Source organism: Chiloscyllium plagiosum, chromosome 48, assembly GCF_004010195.1.
Source record: "Chiloscyllium plagiosum isolate BGI_BamShark_2017 chromosome 48, ASM401019v2, whole genome shotgun sequence".
NCBI lineage: Eukaryota > Metazoa > Chordata > Chondrichthyes > Orectolobiformes > Hemiscylliidae > Chiloscyllium > Chiloscyllium plagiosum.
The window spans coordinates 7,614,543-7,621,054 of NC_057757.1; positions in this window are offsets into that span (position 1 = coordinate 7,614,543).

A 6,512-nucleotide genomic window follows, 5' to 3' on the forward strand; every position below is an offset into this window, starting at 1 on the left:
GAATTGGAATGAGACACATGGTTGGACAGGTGCTCTTAAACACAATCCGTCTGAGATCTCACTTTTCTTAAAAGCATTGCTTGCTTCAGCGCTGACACAGTGATGGCCACTTATAGGAAAGGTAGAAGAAGGAATGAAGTCCGAGGAAGGGAAGCTTGGATGTCTGGCTGATTTTGAATTGTTTAATTTATTTTAAACCTTAATCCAGGGTTTTATCGGTCTAGAATTGTGGAAGGGGATGGTAAAAAATAGCTTAGATTAAGGAATTGTAAATAGATATTAGTTAATTATTTACTGTTAATCGTTAATTAATAAGGTTGTAAATTTTTTTCTTTAAATCATTCTTGACCCCTCAATTTTTCACAAATTACTACACAGGATAATTTTTTTCTGTGTTGCTGGTTGAAATTAAGCAGGTGGGTTTTCCCCTTGTTGTAACAGCTTGGGGGCTCACCTGGGATTTGCATTGGTTTCGAGCTATGTGAATAGATTTTGGGATACGAAAAATCTCACCAGATTTAAAAGGTTAGTATCCTAGATCTTTAAATAAAATGTAGGTGAGGCAATTTGTTTAATTTCAGTAAGTTGTGGTTGATTAAATTGGAAGTGAGAGAAATAGTTCTTCAATTTGCTAAAGAGGTTCTAGGATTTGAAGGTAATTCTCAAATTTGCCAAGAAAGTTTCGAAGAAAAAAGGCCATATGTTTAGAATTAGCAAATAAGTTAAGATTTTGGTGGGAATTACTCAAACACTTCGGTGTGTCAGAAAAACAGAGAAGTTCAGTAAGAGGTAGAAAACCTCAAATTCTAATTGAGGAAAATGGAATTAGAAGATAAACAAAGAGAGAGAGACAGAAAGAGAAAGTGAGAGAGAAGGTTCTTGGCTGAGCAAAGAGAGAGAAGAAAGGGAGAGAGAAAGAGACGGAAGAGAGAGGGAGGAAAAAGAAAGAGAGAATGTTCTTAGCTGAGCAAAAAGAGAGAGAGAATTTGAACTTGAGAAATTGCGACTTAGTCAGCAACGTCAAGGTAACAGGTTGAAGATTAAAAGAGAAGGAAGTGATACATACAAATATGTCAAAACTCTGCCACATTTTTGATGAGAAATATGTTGAAGCCTTCTTTGTTTCATTTGAAAAATTGGCTGGGCAGTTGGAGTGGTTTGAGGATTTATGGGCAATGCTAGTTCAGACTAAACTGGCAGGCAGAGGTAGTGAGGTATTTGCCACACTGCCCAGATGAGGGGTCAAGAGATTATGAAGAGGTTAAACAGGCTATTTTAAGTGCTTATGAATTGGTACCAGAAGCACAAAGAAGGAACCAAGTCAAATTTATGTTGAGTTCAAAAGAATTAAACATAGTCATTTTGATCGATGGGTGCATGCTTTGAAAATAGATAAGACTGTTGAAGCTCTATGAGAGATTATTCTGCTGGAGGATTTTAAAAACTCACTTCGAGAGATGGTAAGAATTCACGTAGAGGAACAGAAATTTCAGGAATCAGAAGGGCAGCAGAATTAGCAGATGAATACACGTTTAGATTAAATTCCCTCCAGTGTGGAAACAGGCCATTTAGTCCAACAAATCCACACCAACGCTCTGAAGAGTAACCCACCCAGACCCATTTCCCCACTTTTACCCCGCACTCCTGCACCTGACACTATGGGCAATTTATCTTGGCCAATTCACTCTGACCTACACATCTTTGCACGGTGAGAGGAAACCGAAGCACCAGGAGGAAACCCATGCAGACATGGACAGAGCATGCAAACTCCAGACATTCGCCCCAAGGCTAGAATCAAACCTGCATCCCTGGCGCTCAGAGCTAACCACTGAGCCACCGTGCCACCCTATTGGTACATAAGACATGCTTCCAGCCAGAATTTCGTCCTGAGAGGGATAGAAGTTGGGAGAAGGGGAGATCCTACACTATGAAACCAAGAGTAGAGTGCACCAGTGAGAATTTACCATAGGATAAAAAAGAAGCCCAAGAAGGTGGAAAGGAGGCGAAAGGCCTCAGGAGTTTTCACTGTAGTGGAGTGGGACAAAAAAAAATTACAGTGCTGGCGGTTTCAGAAGGGCACTGGGGAAAGGTGTTTTCACTGCCAGAAGGTGGGACACGTAAAGATACAGTGCTGGTCGTTAAAGAAAGGCACTGTGGGAAAAGATGTGGTAAAAGAAGCTAAGTGAGTGGCATTAGTGAAGGTAGTAAAGGAGACCCCCAAGAAGAGCTGAGGAGCTGCAGGAGAGTTCACAGCATAGGCAGGGGCTGGAGATGAGGTTAGTACGCGGTCTTTACAAAGAATTCACATCTGTGGGTAAACTTTACTCAGAAAGAACTGGGGAGAAGGACAAGAACTTAAAATTTTGAGAGATACAGGATCTAACCAGTCACTGATAGTAAGGGATGAGAGAATATGCACTCTTTCTGATCTGTTACCTGAAGGTGTGATACTTTGTGGGATAGATGGACAGAAATCTAGCGTTTCTCTATGTAAGATCACGTGGGAGTCCAACTCAAGCCTGGGTAAGTTACACTGGGAGTGATTGACAGAGTGGCAGTTCCAGGAATTCATTTTGTTCTTGGGAATGATTTGGCAGGTTCCAAGGTAGGAGTGACACCCCTTGTTGTGGAGAAGCCCAAGGGAGACCAAGAAACTGAGGAGTTGAAGCAGAAATATCCTGGTATTTTCCCAGACTGTGTAGTAACCAGATCCCACTGTCACGAAGTGAAAACTAAAGAGAAAGGTGAAGGAGTTGAGGTTCAGTTAGTGGATGCTCTGTTTGGCATAATGGTGCAGGAAAAACCTGAACAGACGGAGGTCAGACAGAAATGTTTAGTCCTGAAAGGCTAAAAGACTTGCAACAGCAAGAGAAGATGATAGAAGATATATACGTGGATGTGTAGTCTGAAAAGGAGGCAGAGAATATTCCAGAGCATTATTATCTGAAAGATAAAATCCTCAGATGGAAATAGAGACCACGGCAAGTTAGTGCAAAGGAGAATTGGGCCAAAATGCACCTGATTGTGGTTGTGTAGTATACAGACAGGAGGTGTTACAGGTAGCGTTACCTATAGGAGGTTACGTAGGGGTACGAAAGACTCAGGCTAGGGAACAAAAATATTTTTATTGGCCTGGAATGCACAAGGATGTGGTTCACTTTTGCCTTACGATTCATACATGCCAAATTGTAGATAAGCCACAGGCGGTAATAAAACCAGCACCTTTGTTGCCAATTTCTGTATGAGAAGAACCTTTCACGCGAGTTATCATTGATTGTGTAGGTCCCTTCCTGAGAATTAAAAGAGGGAACCAGTACTTGTTAACCATAATGGATGTGTCTACCAGATCTCTGGAGGCAATTCCATTACAGAGTATCAAGGCAAAATGGGTGGTCGAGGAGTTAGTAGCTTTCTTCACTCGGTATGGGCTACCCAGAGAGATTCAGTCAGACCAAGAGTCAAGTTTTCCTGCTAGGCTGTTCAAGGAGGTTATGAATAGCTAAGATATATGTACTTTAAATCCAGTGCGTGTCATCCTGAATCCCAGAGAGCTTTAGAAAGGTGGCATCAGACCCTGAAGACCATGTTAAGAGTGTACTGTCAGGATTACCCTAATGATTGGGTTGAAGGTATCCCATTCGTATTGTTTGCCATTAGAGATGTCCAAATGAACCTACTCAGTTCACTCCCTTTGTGTTTATATTCGGTCATGAAGTGAGAGGCCCTTTGAAATTAATTAAAGAGGAATTGACAGGACCAAAGTTGGAGATCTCACACTTAGATTACTAAGTATTGGAGGTGAGGGAGAGACTAAATCGAGTAGGTGAGTTCGCTAAAGAGCACCTAAAGAAGGCACGGCGTAGAATGAAGCAGGTAGCAGATAAAAACTCTTACAGACTCGGACATTTTCCCGAGGGGATGATATTTAGTGCTTTTACCAATGATAGGTGATCACTTCAAGCCAGGTTTAGTGGTCCAGACCAAATTGAGAAACTTGAACTAGTCGTAAGCATGTGAGATAGGAAAAAGAGGAATTGGGTATGTAATGTGAACATGTTGAAACCATATTATCCTAGGGAGAAAGAATTTGAGAAACGGTGTTAGTTACTACCCTGCAGAGTGAGGAATCAAATCCAGATGGTGTGGATTTTGATGTGTTTCAAAATAGATTAAAAAATGAAGAAGTCCTTGAGGAATTGGATAGGTTAGTAAGGATCTGTCTCAGGAACATAGAACACACTTGAAAGATTTGTTATAGCAGTATAAGGACATATGTAAGAACTAGATGGAGAGGACTAATACTATTGTACATGAAGTAGACATAGGGAATACTGCTCCGATAAAACAACATCCCTATCGGCTTAATCCTCTCAAAGCCAGACAGGTCCAGATGGAGGTGGAGGCCATGCTCGACGAGGACATCATCAAACCAAACCAGAGCAAGTAGAGTTTGCTGATTGTCTTAACGATTCTCCATGGATTATCAGAAGATCAACGCCGATACAAAATCGGACTCATGGATAATTCCTAGATTGGAGGACTGTATCGAAAAAGTCGGACAAGCCAGTCAAATCACCAAGTTGGGACTTAATGTGTGGTTACGGGCAGGTACCTTTATCAGAGATGGCAAAAGAAATTTCTGCATTTGTAACCCCAAATGGGCAATATCAGTTTAATGCCCTATGGAATGAAGAACGCACCCGGCACATCCAAAGACTCCTGAACAGAGTTGTGGCTGGGTTAACAAACTGTGCAGTCTATTTGGACTATGTAATGATATTTAGTGAATCCTGGAACGATTGCATGGTACAGGTGGCAGAGCTCTTTGAACAATTACGAGAAGCAAAATTGGTGATAAACTTAAATAAAACTGAACTCACTAAAGCAGAGGTGATGTTCTTGGGACATAACATGTCATGGAAGGTCGACTCCATGGAACACAAAGACGAAAACAATCAAGGAATTTCCACAACCAACCTCGAAGAAAGAGGTGCTTCAATTCTTAGGACTCAGCTTCCTATCAGAATTCTATCAGAAGTGTAGAACGTAGAACATAGAACATAGAACAATACAGCACAGAACAGGCCCTTCGGCCCACGATGTTGTGCCGAACTTCTAACCTAGATTAAGTACCCATCCATGTACCTATCCAAATGCCGCTTAAAGGTCGCCAATGATTCCGACTCTACCACTCCCACGGGCAGCGCATTCCATGCCCCCACCACTCTCTGGGTAAAGAACCCACCCCTGACATCTCCCCTATACCTTCCACCCTTCACCTTAAATTTATGTCCCCTTGTAACACTCTATGAAGGTTTATAAAATCATGAGGGGCATGGATAGAGTGAATAGACAAGGTCTTTTCCCTGCGTATGGGAGTCCAGAACTAGAGGGCATAGGTTTAAAGTCAGAGGGGAAAAATTTAAAAGGGTCTTAAGTAGCAACTTTTTCACACAGAGGGTGGTATGTGTACAGAATGAGCTGCCAGAGGAAGTGGTGGAGGCTGGTACAATTATACCATTTAATAGGCATCTGGATGGGTATATGAATAGGAAGGGTTTGGAGGGATATGGGCCAAGTGCTGGAAAATGGGACTAGATTAATTTAGGATATCAGGTCAGCATGGACAAGTTGGACTGAAGGTCCTGTTTCTCTGCTGTACATCTCTGACTCTATGACTGTATAACTGTAAAAGTAGATGGATGCCCAGGTAGGCTTTGAGTTTGGATGTGCAATTTCACACAAAATTATTCACAACCTCAGTCAGCTAGTTTAAGGACATACGTCAGAGTGGCCACAGCATTTTATTTTGAAAGGAAGAGAGGAAAACCTGACTGAGTCATTGTAACCAGTTTCCAAACATTCCCAAGGTCTAGCTGTGAAACAGCATTGATGGATGTCTGGGAACATGTTTCTAGTCTAACGTCTTCATTAGGGAAGCTTAACTCCTAACGAAGGGAGTATAAGGAAAGTATATTAATCATCAGATAAATAAGTGAAGAGAAATAATTCTAAATAAGGGAATAAAGGAGTAATAACAAAACAGAATTGTTGTTCATATCAACAAGTAAGATCTTTCAATTATCACATTGTATTTTTCTTTTTTTTTGTGACTTAAGAAATGTAATTTTTTTCTCTCTCTATTCTAAAGCTGCTGTCTTGCTTTGAATGATTACACCAGTAAGCTAGTCTACAGTTGTCTTGTTGAAATGGCCTTTATTTACATGAAATAGAATTTCCTCTCCATCACTATGATTCTTTACTTCCAACCCCCTTTTACCTGCTTCTTGCTTAATAGATACCATTACAGCTAAGTTTTTCCTTTATCCTCTTCTGATGAACAGGCTTTGAATTACAACTTTGATTCTGTTTCTGTCTCCACAAATGCTGACTATTTCAAGTGTTTTCTGATTTTAGTTTAGATGATCAGTATCTTATATTTGTTTTGAGATAGAGAGCTTACCAAAGGTTTGATTGCGAAGGCCTCACAAGGCACCTTCCACTTAAGTTAC